Source organism: Trichechus manatus, unplaced genomic scaffold (assembly GCF_000243295.1).
Source record: "Trichechus manatus latirostris isolate Lorelei unplaced genomic scaffold, TriManLat1.0 scaffold00044, whole genome shotgun sequence".
Lineage (NCBI taxonomy): Eukaryota > Metazoa > Chordata > Mammalia > Sirenia > Trichechidae > Trichechus > Trichechus manatus.
In genome coordinates this window covers 5,931,631-5,942,937 of record NW_004443980.1, presented here as the reverse complement: position 1 = coordinate 5,942,937, position 11,307 = coordinate 5,931,631, and the positions used below count along the sequence as shown (strand labels likewise).

The following is an 11,307-nucleotide window of genomic DNA, read 5'->3' as shown; positions in this document are numbered from 1 at the left end:
GGAAGTCAGCCAACTTGACCAAGGCAAAGTCATAGAAGCTTCATAGACACATCCAAACTCCATGAGGGACTGAGTTACTGGGCTGAGGGCTGGGGACCATGGTCTCAGGGACATCTAGCTCAATTAGCATAACATAGTTTATATATAAAGAAAATGTTCTACATCCTACTTTGGTGAATAGTGTCTGGGGTCTTAAAAGCTTGTGAGCAGCTACCTAAAATATTCCACTGACCCCACCCCGTCTGGAGCAAGGGAGAATGAAGAAAACCAAAGACACAAGGGAAAGATTAGTCCAAAGGACTAATGGACCATAACTACCACAGCCTCCACCAGACTGAGTCCAGCACAACTTGATGGTGCCCAGCTATCACCACTGACTGCTCTGACAGGGATCACAATAGAGGGTCCCGGACAGAGCTGGAGAAAAATGTAGAACAAAATTCTAACTCACAAAAAAAGACCAGACTTACTGGCCTGACAGAGACTGGAGAAACTCCGAGAGTATGGCCCCTGGACACTCTTTTAACTCAGTACTGAAGTCACTCCTGAAGTTCACCCTTTAGCCAAAGATTAAACAGGCCTATAAAACAAACAATAACCCACGCAGTTCAACTACGTATATGAGACTAAATGGGCACACCTGCTGAAAAGCAACAGCGTGAAGGCAGAAAGTGACAGTAAAAGTAGACAAATGGAAATGGGGAAACTGAGGTTGAGAAGGGGAGAGTGTTAATACACCATGGGGTTAGTAACCAATGTCACAAAACAGTTTGATTATTGTTTAATGAGAAACTAATATGCTCTGTAAACTTCCACCTAATGCACAACTTTAAAAAAAAAAGAGAGAGAAAGAAATCAGCTGATGTATTGCATTGGGCAAATCTGCTGCAAAAGACCTCCTTAAAGTGTTGGAAAGCAAAGACGTCACTTTGAGGACTAAGATGAGCCTGATCCAAGCCATAGTATTTTCAATCACCTCTTATGTGTGTGAACCTGAACAATGAACAAGGAAGACCAAAGAAGAATTGATGCCTTTGAATTATGGTGTTGGCAAAGAATATAAAATAAACCATGGACTGCCAGAAGAATGGACAAATCTGTCTTGGAAGGAGTACAGCCAGAGCGTTCCTTGGAAGTGAAGATGGCGAAACTTCATCTCATATACTTTGGACATGTTATCAAGAGGGATCAGTCCCTGGAGAAGGACATCATGTTTGGTAAAGTAGAGGGCCAGGGAAAAAGAGAAAGACCCGCAACGAGATGGATTGACAGAGTGGCTGCAACAATAGCCTCAAACATAGCATCATGGATTGAGCCGTGTCCTCAAAAAATACCTATCAGCATGGCTAGGTCATGATTCCCAGTATTGTATGATTGTCTACCATTTTGTCATCTGATGTGATTTCCCTATGAATTGTAAATCCTGTCACTATGATGTTAATGAAATGGATTAGGGGCAGTTACATTGATGAGATCTGCAAGATTAGATAGTGTCTTAAGCCAATATCTTTTGAGATATGAAAGAGAGAAGAGAGGAGAGAGATGAGGGGACCTCATACTACAAAGAAAGCAGCACCTGGAGCAGAGTGTGTCCTTTGGACTGGAGGTTCCTGCGCTGAGAAGCACCCAGACCAAAGGGAGATGGATGACAAGGAACTTCCTCCAGAGCCAAAAGAGAGAAAGACTTCCCCTGGAACTGATGCCTTGAATTTGGACTTGTAGCCTATTAGACTGTGAGAAAATAAATTTCTTTTTGTTAAAGCTATCCACTTGAGGTATTTCTGTTACAGCAGCATAGATAACTAAGACACATAGCAACAATTGTGAGGATGTCACAGGGTTGGGCAGTGTTTCATTCTGTTTTGCATAGGGTGGCTGTGAGTTGGAACTGACTTGAGGGCATCTAACAACAACAACAAGCCTTCTAAACTGTGAGAAAATAAATTTCCCTTTGTTAAAGCCATCAACTTGTGGTATTTCTGTTATAGCAGCACTAGATAACTATGACATGGACCAACCCTGTTAAAGCCTAAACCCAGCACTTGGCAGGATTAAGGCGATTTGCCCATACTCTGCCTTTCTTTTGGGAGGAACATAAAATAATACAGAGCCTCTAAAAGTTAATAACTAGGTGGCTGGACAACACAAATTGTTCATCGCTGGACTACTAATCGAAAGGGTGATGGCTTGAACCCTCCCAGAGGCTCCTCGGAGGACAGGCCTGGCAATCTGCTTCTGAAAGGTCACAGCCTTGAAAGCCTTACGGAGCAGTCCTACTCTGCACACATGGGTCACCAAGGGTCGGAATTGACTCGATGTCAACTAACAGCAGCAGCAGGAAAAGTTAATAACTAATAGCTAATAGAGGATAAAAACATGGAATAATAAAAAAAAACTATGATTCATCCCAATAAAAGCCAAGAAAGGAGAAATAAAGGCATAACGAACAGATGGGATAAATAGAAAACAAATAACAAGATAGTATGCTAAAACAAATATTTTAATAATTATTAAATGCTAATGGATGAATATTCCAATTAAAAGATCAAAATTATCAGACTATAAAAAGCAAACACTAACCAAAAGAAAACTGGTATAGCTAAATTCATATTAAGACTTTAAGGCAAGAAATATTTGTGTAGATAAAGAGGAATATTTTATAATGACAAAATGGTCACTTAACAGTAAGATAAAACAATCCTAAATTTTTATGCAACTAATAGCATGATCTCAACACATACTAAGCAAAGTTGACGGAACTAAAAGGAGAAGTAGAAAAATCCATAATCATTTCTGGAGATTTTAACATCTCTCTCAATAATGGATGAAATGAGCAGACAAAAAAATCAGTAAGGATATAGAAGATTAGAATGGCACAAGTAACCAACTTGACCTAACTGACATATATCAAATACTGCACTTAACAACTGCAGAATAAACATTGTTTTCAGGAACTCCTGAAACTTACCAAAATGGACCGTATGTTGGGCCATAAAGCAAGTTTCAGCAAACTGCAAAGGATTGAAGTCATACAAAGTATATTCTTTGACTGCGTGGCATCAAACTAAAAATCAGTAACACGAAGATAATTAGAAAATCCCTAAATGTGTGGAAATTAAGCAACACATTTTCAAATAACTTGTAAGTTCAAAAAGAAATTGCAATGAAATTAGAAAATATTTTGAACTGAAATAATAATGAAAAAAATGACATATCAAAATATTTGGGACGCAGGTAAAGCAGGGGTTAAAGGGAAACTCCCAGGTTTAAATGTATATATTCAAGAAGAATAATGCCTGAAAATCCACATGATCTAAACTTCCATCTCAAGAAGCTAGAAAAAGAACAGTAAATTAAACCCAAAGAAATTAGAAGGAAGGTGATAACAAAGAGCAGAAATTATTGAAATTGAAAACAAATATACAGTAAAGAAAGTCTATAGATTCTAAAAGGGACATGAGATGGCTTCCTTTGTTTCTCAGTAAAGGTTTGTTGTAAAAACTTCCCTTGACAATATAAAGTAGTATTGGAATATAATCAATATAAAATAAATATCTATGAGTCCATACTGTTACAAATAAATGGTTGACTAAATTAATAAATGAGGGAGAAGAGATAAATCTCCTGTGCAGAAGAATTCCAAACAAATCATCTAGATATTCCACCCAAAAGAAGATGAGGCATAATTTCTCACTCTTTAAGTGTGGACTGTACATAGTGACTTCCTTCCTAAGAGTACACTATAGAAAGGGGTAGGAGGGTTGAGTAACTTTACAGTGGAGAAACCTGGCAACTGCTACCTCAGCCATGATGAAGGTCAACATCAACAGTTATAAATCAAGTTGATACCATGTACCCTTGATATGATGTAGTGAAAAAGCCTCTTTGCCTCTGTGATTCTCCTCCCAAAAAGCCTTAACCCCAATCTAATCATGAGGAAAACATCAGACAAATAGAGGGACCCTCAAAATACCTGACTCCTCAAAGCTGTATGGTTATCGGAACAAGAAAAGACTGAGAAGCTGTCACAGACAAGAGGAGGCAAAGGAGATACCATAACTAAATGTAAGGTGGTGTCCCAGGTGGGATCTTGGAACAGAAAAAAGACATTAGGTCAAAACAAAGGAAATCAGACTTCAGATAATTAAAAAAAAAAAAAAAATGCCCTTGAATCTTGGCTATACTAAGGGAGTGGCCTACGTGAGACCTGCAGGAACTGAGTTGGAAATCCCAGGAAGATATAGTAGAAATGGAGCAGAAAGTCAGGTGAAGGCTCTCAAGCCAATGACTGTAAGGAGTAGCTATGGCTGTTTGTTCCCCTCCTAGGTTAAAATTTAGTTGGGAAGGCTATATAAACATTTAAGAATATTAAATTAACAACAGAAGGTAGTGTGTTGGCCAAAAAACACCTTAGAGGCAGTAACTGGTGTAGGAGTTGAAAAAGAGAAGCCTGCAAGTCCGCTTCTTCTTCTATGCCAAGTTTATTCTTCCTCTAGCTGTCCTCCCACCTACACGGCTGAGGGTGGGGACGATGGATATGTGAAACATTGCCATAAGTACACAATAAGAGTCCACATTTTATGTTCAGGGAAAAGGTAAATACACTACATAAAACCCTATTAATTTAAATTTCTATAATTCAAAAGCACATTATCCTATCCAAGGTTGACAAAGCATACCTTTGTAGTATGGAGACATAGACCGCTAATCAAGTTAATGGTGTATGCAAAGCTGTGTTGGAGGTGGAAACGGAGGAAGGCATGATTTGGAAGGCACTTGACGCCTGCTAACGATTATGGTAAAGCCACATTAAGTTGCCAATTTGGCATTTGTGCCGAAATTCAGGTCTAGTTCTGAATTTTACCTTTGTTAAATAGAATCTTTCTTCAAGATAGAAGGGTGTTTTAAAGGCTTTCTTTCTCTGATTTCTCAAAACACCCTTAAATACAAATTATGGTTTTACAGAATATTCTTATTTTATAGAATAGTCTCTATTTCAAGACACCGTCAATTGTAGTTCACCATTAATTTAATAATAATATTCAGAATAAAAGAAAAACTGTATTTGTGTGTCATCCTTGTGTAGGGGCCATGCTAATCTTCTCCATATTGTTCCAAATCCGGCATATGTGTTGCTGAAGCTAGCAAGAAAAAGTACATTTTATATGCGAACTCATTTTAGGACACATTCTGATTTTGGAAATAGTAAACATGAAAAATGTCCATCTTAAAATTAAAGAAATTCCATAGCCATAATTACTCCTGAGCTTCAGACCCTTATAATTCAAGTACTTGCTGGACACATTCATTTCTATTTCCAATAGATATTCCAAACTCAATGCCTCTGAAGTTCAACTCATCATCCCATCAATTCCCTCACCCAAACCTGCTTCCATTTTCATTATCCATTTCTATTTCAATTATTGAAAACTTGCTCAAGTCAGAACCTTGACTGATGCTTTCTCTCACCTTCCACTTCCAATCAATCACCAACCTCTGTCCATTCTACCTCCTAAACATGTTTTGAACCTATCAACTCCCTCCTATCCCCACAGCCTCCACCCTTGCTCACACTGCCAGCCTCTCTCTCCTGCAAGCCTGCAACAACCTCCCAACCCATCTCAGCCTTCTCCTTGCTGCAGCTGGAGCAGTCTTTAAAAACCCTGTGCTCCTTCAAACCTTTCCAATAGCTTTCCAAGGCCCTTAGAATAAAATATCATATCCTTATTATGTCTTCCAAGGCCCTTTGTCTGGGAACCCATGCTTGTTCTCCAGTCTCACCTCACTTCACTTGCCTCCTTGCTCCATAAACTCCAACTGTATTAGATTTCTTTCAGTTCCGCAGGTATTCTTGGAATTGTCTGCCCCCCTTTTCATCTCCCTCTCTTCCCCTTTGTTTAGCCTATGCTTGTACATCCTTCAGACCTCAGCTAAAACGTCACTTCCTCAAAGACGCCTTCCCTGATTCCCAGATTAGGCAAGGCCTTCTGCTCTAAGTCTTGTACTCATTTGTTCAAATTCATCTTCCCCTCTGGGCTGTAAGCTATGTTCCCATACTGGACTTAATGCCTGACACACAGTAAGCTCTCCTTAAAATTCTGGTGAAGGTATTAAAGAATAAACATTCATATATATGTTGTGATATATAATAATGGTTAAGAGCATGCACTCTGGAAGCAGACTTCTGGGTTCATAGTCCAGCTTCCCCACTTATGGTTGTTGTTAGATGCAGTCAAATTGGCTCCAACTCATGGCAACTTTATATATAACAGAAGAAAACACTGCCCAGTCCTGCACCATCCTCACACTCTTTGGTGTGTTTGAGCCCATTGTTGGCCCCACCGTGTCAATCCATCTCATGGAGGGTTTCCCTCATTTTCACCAAACATGTCTGGTTTCCCTCTACTTTACCAAACACGATGTCCTTTTCTGGCGATCAGTCTTTCCTGATGATGTGTCCAAAGTCAGCAAGACAACGTCTTTCCACCTTCACCTCTAAGGAGCATTCTGGTTGTACTTCCTACAATACAGATTTGTTCATTCCTCTGGCAGTCCATGGTATATTCAATATTGTTTTTCAGTACCAATATTCATATGCATCAATTCTCCTTCCTTTTAATTGTCCAGTTTTCACACGCATATGAGGGGATTGAAAAGACCATGGCTTGGATCAGGCACACACCTTCGTTATCAAAGTGACATCTTTGTTTTTTAAAACTTTAAAGAGGTCTTTTGTGGCAGATTTTCCCAATACAATACGTCATTTGATTTCTTGACTGCTGCTTCCGTGGGCATTGATTGTTGATCCAAGTAGAATGAAATCATTCCTAACTTCAATTTCTTCACCATTTATTATGCTGTTGTTTATTGGTCCAGTTGTGAAGATATTCATTTTCTTTGTGTTCAGGTGTAATCCATCTTGAAGGCTGGAGTCTTTGACCTTCATCAGTAAGTGTTTTAAGTTGTCTTCACTTCAGGCAAGCAAGCGTATGATGCATCATCTGCACATCGCAGATATTAGCAGGTGACATATTACTTAGCCTCTCTGTGTCTCAGTTTCTGCATTTGTAAATGAGTATAACAATGCTTTTTCATGAGCAGTTATGAGGACTGAATAAGTTAGTGTGTAACACACTTAGGATGTTGTCTGGCACATAGAAAGCACCCAGTAAATATTAGTTACTATTATCTCATTTATCTCTCCCAACAATCCTAGGAAGAATTATAGTCAGTAAACTGAGAGATGCATACAGTAAAAGTCTTCAGAATTTGAGGATGAGGTAAGGAACATGTCACTGTCTTGAGATGAAACTACCAAAAGTCAACAAAAAGCCTAAATTCAGCCATCAACTAAAGTAGGCCTTCCTGCAGGGACGGATTGGATTGAAGCTGTGATAAGGCTTTTGGAATCATCCAAAGGAAGTGAGGTAGGCGGATGCATCTTCAGGCCCAGACTCCAAGATTAAGTGAGATAATGCATACTAAGAGCACTTAGAAAAATAATAAAGTATGATACAAATGTTTCTAGTTGTGACTACTGTTATTATTAGTACAGTAATTCTATTACCCAACTAATGGTATTGTAATCTGACTGTCTGCAGCAACACAGTTGTCCGTAATTAGAAGAACCTATTAGAACAGGTAGAAGAACCAAAGAACTGGGAAGGAAGAAATTGTTCATGTTTACCCAGTACAATCCAAACAAGAGGAATAGAGAAATGCTCCTGTGAGGCAGAAAGGTCAAATTCATGGAACAAAATTTCCCCTGAGACCTTGCAAACCCCTTCATTCTAATTGTCAATGCTTGTCAAGCAAGTACTATCCCTTGATCAGCTTTGCATGTACCAGGAAGTAGAGTAACTTGGATAAAAACCAAAAAAAAAACACACCTGTTGCTGTCGAGTCAATTCTGACTCCTAGAGACCCTATAGAACAGAGTAGAACTGCCCCATAGAGTTTCTAAGGAGCACCTGGTGGATTCATACTGCCAACCTTTTGGTTAGCAGCCATAGCTCTTAACCACTACGCCACCAGGGTTAACTTGGATAGTAATCAGTATAAAATTAATAAATGAATATTCATTCATTCAGTCACCAAATACTTGTTGAGCCGCTACTACATTGCAGGAGTCCCTGGGTGGTGCAACTGTTAAGCACTTGACTACTAACTGGTGGTTTGAACTCACCCATAGGCACCTTAGAAGAACAGCCTGGTGATCTGCTTCTGAAAGGTCACAGCCTTGAAAAGCCTATGGAGCAGTTCTACTCTGTACGCATGGGGTCATCATGAGCCGAAAGCAACTTGACAGCAACTGGTTTTACTATATGGCAGCAATGGCCACACAGTGGTGAGTAGGTTAGTGAGGAAGTGGTGAGTAATAAGTAATAAGTAATCACACACAAAAAACATAACTGCATATTCTGTAAAGGCTATATTAGACTGAGAGATTATGAAAGGCTTTTCTGAGACTGGGACCTTTACATGGAGCTAGGAGTTAGCTGGCCGATGGGGTGAAGGGGAAACCATCAGGCAGAAGGTAGTAAAGAGATTGGAAGGGGTACGGAAGGAAGGGGTCAAAGGAGAGAAGGACACCCATGGAATGAGCCTGCAGAGGGTAGGCTGGGATCAGATCACAAAGGGCCTTAGAGACCACTTGGAGGTACTTTTGATATATCTCTAGTATAACATCTGAGGATAAGATTAGATTTGTCTTCTAGGTCAGTTGGCATAACAAAGTTTATTAAGAAAATGTTCTGCATCCTACTTTGGTGAGTGGCGTCTGGGATCTTAAAAGCTAGCAAGTGGCCATCTAAGATGCATCAGCTGGTCCCAACCCACCTGGAGTAAGGGAGAATGAACAACACCAAAGACACAAGGAAAGCATTAGCTCAAGAGACAGAAAGGGCCACATAAATTGGAGACTGAAACAGCCTAAGACCAAAAGAACTAGATGGTGCCTGGCTACCACTAATGACCACCCTGACGGGGAACACAACAGAGAGTCCCTGTTGGAGCAGGAGAAAAGTGGGGTGCAGAACTCAAATTCTAGTGAAAAGACTAGTCCTAAGAGTCTGACTGAGACTGGAGGAACCCCAGAAAGCTTGGCCCCCCAGACTCTGTCAGCCCAGCGCTAAAACCATTCCTGAGGCCAACTCTTCAGTCAAAGATTAGACTGGTCTATGGGACATAAAATGATACTTGTGAAGAGTGTGCTTCTTAGCTCAAGTAAATACATGAGATTAAATGGGCAGCTCCTGTCCGGAGGTGAGATGAGAAGGCAGAGAGGGTCAGAAGCTGGTGGAATGGACACGGAAAATCCAGGGTGGAAAGGAGAAATGTGCTGTCACAGTATAGGGAGAGCAATTAGGGTCACATAACAACGTGTGTATAGATTTTTGTCTGAGAGACTAAAGAATTATAAACTTTCACTTAAAGTACAACAGAAAAATAAAATTAAAAAAAAAAGATTAGATTTGTCTTGTGGGATTTGTGCTTTAAAAAAGATCTTTCTGGTTGCTAAGTAAATGATGGGGTGGGGGGACATTAAAGTGGAAATGGAGACACCAGTTAGGAGAACTTTGCAGTGGTCCAGTCAAACGATGATGGTAACTTGGACTGTGTGGTGGCACTAGACAGAAGTGGACAGATTTGTGATAATTTTAGGAAATAGGATTAATAGGTGATCGATTGGAAGTGGGAGAGGAGTATGAAGAAGCTGCCCTGGGATTCCTGCTTGAGCAAGTGGGTTGAAGAGGTGCCATTCATCACCCAGCTGAGCAAGAATGAGGACTAGGTTGGCTGTGGCAGGGGTGGGTTGTGGATGCTATGAGTGCACAAGAATTCGATTTGAATGTTAGTGGGAGAAGCACATGAGACCTCCCAGTGGAATTGTCAAGTGGCCACTGAGACACATGGCAATGAAGCTTAGTGGACAGGTCCAGACGGAAGCCACGTTTGGGAGTTGCTGGCATTTTAAGCCTTGGGATTAGACAGGTCACCTAGGGACAAAGTGTATCAAAGAACTGAAGAGAAGCAGCAGTCTATTATGAACTGTATTCTCATGACTCACATTGCTAATAAGCCTGAAAACTTGACAATCATTTCTTCAGCGGTGACTCCACTAAGGTGGCTTGCCAAAACAAACAGAAGACCGCTCCATCTATGACAACTGTATTTTAAAGCACTATAGGTTTTATTATCCTCCATTTTACAGAGGAAAAGTGAGACTGAGAAACTTTCAGCGATTTGGTTAAAATTGCAGAATCCGTGAGCGACAGCCAGGCCTGAGACGAAATTCAGGGCATGTAATTGTGGTGAAGAGCTCTTTCCACCCTTCACAGGTAGGCCCCTACAGTCATCACAAGCTTGTGAAAAAACACCGAAGTCTGTGATCCTGGTGGAAAGACCATAGAACAAAGAAAGCTATTAGGGCAAAATTAAATTATAAACCTGAGGGAAGGAGAAATCATTATAAATTCAGTGGTGAGTAAAGAAAGGCTCTGTGAAGAATAAGGAGGCTTGTGAAGAAAAAAGAGGATTTAGGGTAGGTGACCCTCACCCGTCTGTCAGTTTGTCATGCTGTGGTGGCCTACGTGTTGTGCTGATGTCGGAAGCTATGCCACAGGTATCTCAAATACCAGCAGGGCACAGTTTCAGTGGAGTTTCCAGACTAGGAAGAAAGTCCTGCTGATTTGCCTCTGAAAGGTCACAGCCTATGCAGCGCAGGTCTACTCTGCACACATGAGGTCTCCATGAGTTGGAATCGACTCGACAGCAACTTACAACAACATACGAGCAGATATGCATAGTCCTGAAGAGAAAAAAGAGCAGTGCAGAGTTTCAACTTTCTCAATATTGAAGAAATTAGGCTCTTCATTTATGTTCGAATCTGCTGGCATCAAAATTCTTTATCTTACTTGGATTTTTTTTTCCCAGAAGGAAAAATGAAAGGGGGGGTGGGGAGAGTGAAGAGGAGGAGGAGCTGAGTCTGAGAAATTTCCGCAGCTATTAGAAGAGCCTCCATAATTTACTCAGTTACTGTTGTACTTAGCTGCATTGAGTAGGCCCCGACTCATGGAGAACCTGTGCATAACCGAACTCAACTCTGCCGAGTCCTGAGCCGTCTTCATGATCAGCTGGGGGTCAGACTGTTGTGATTCACAGGATTTTCACTGGCTGATTTTCAGAAGTAGATCACCAGGCCTTTCTTCCTAGCCCATCTTAGTCTAGAAGCTCTGCTGGAACCTGTTCAACATCACAGCCAACATGCAAGCCTGCACTGACAGGCTGGTGGTGGCCACGCATGAG

General features: G+C 40.7%; 1 non-coding gene across 1 annotated transcript; it reads right to left on the bottom strand.

Moving 5' to 3' along the window:
• Window positions 1-5,046: 5,046 nt before the first annotated feature.
• Window positions 5,047-5,148, bottom strand: LOC111820604 (U6 spliceosomal RNA). Its single transcript, XR_002824149.1, has one exon. It is a non-coding gene; the product is annotated as a U6 spliceosomal RNA (small nuclear RNA).
• Between the last annotated feature and the right edge of the window lie 6,159 nt (window positions 5,149-11,307).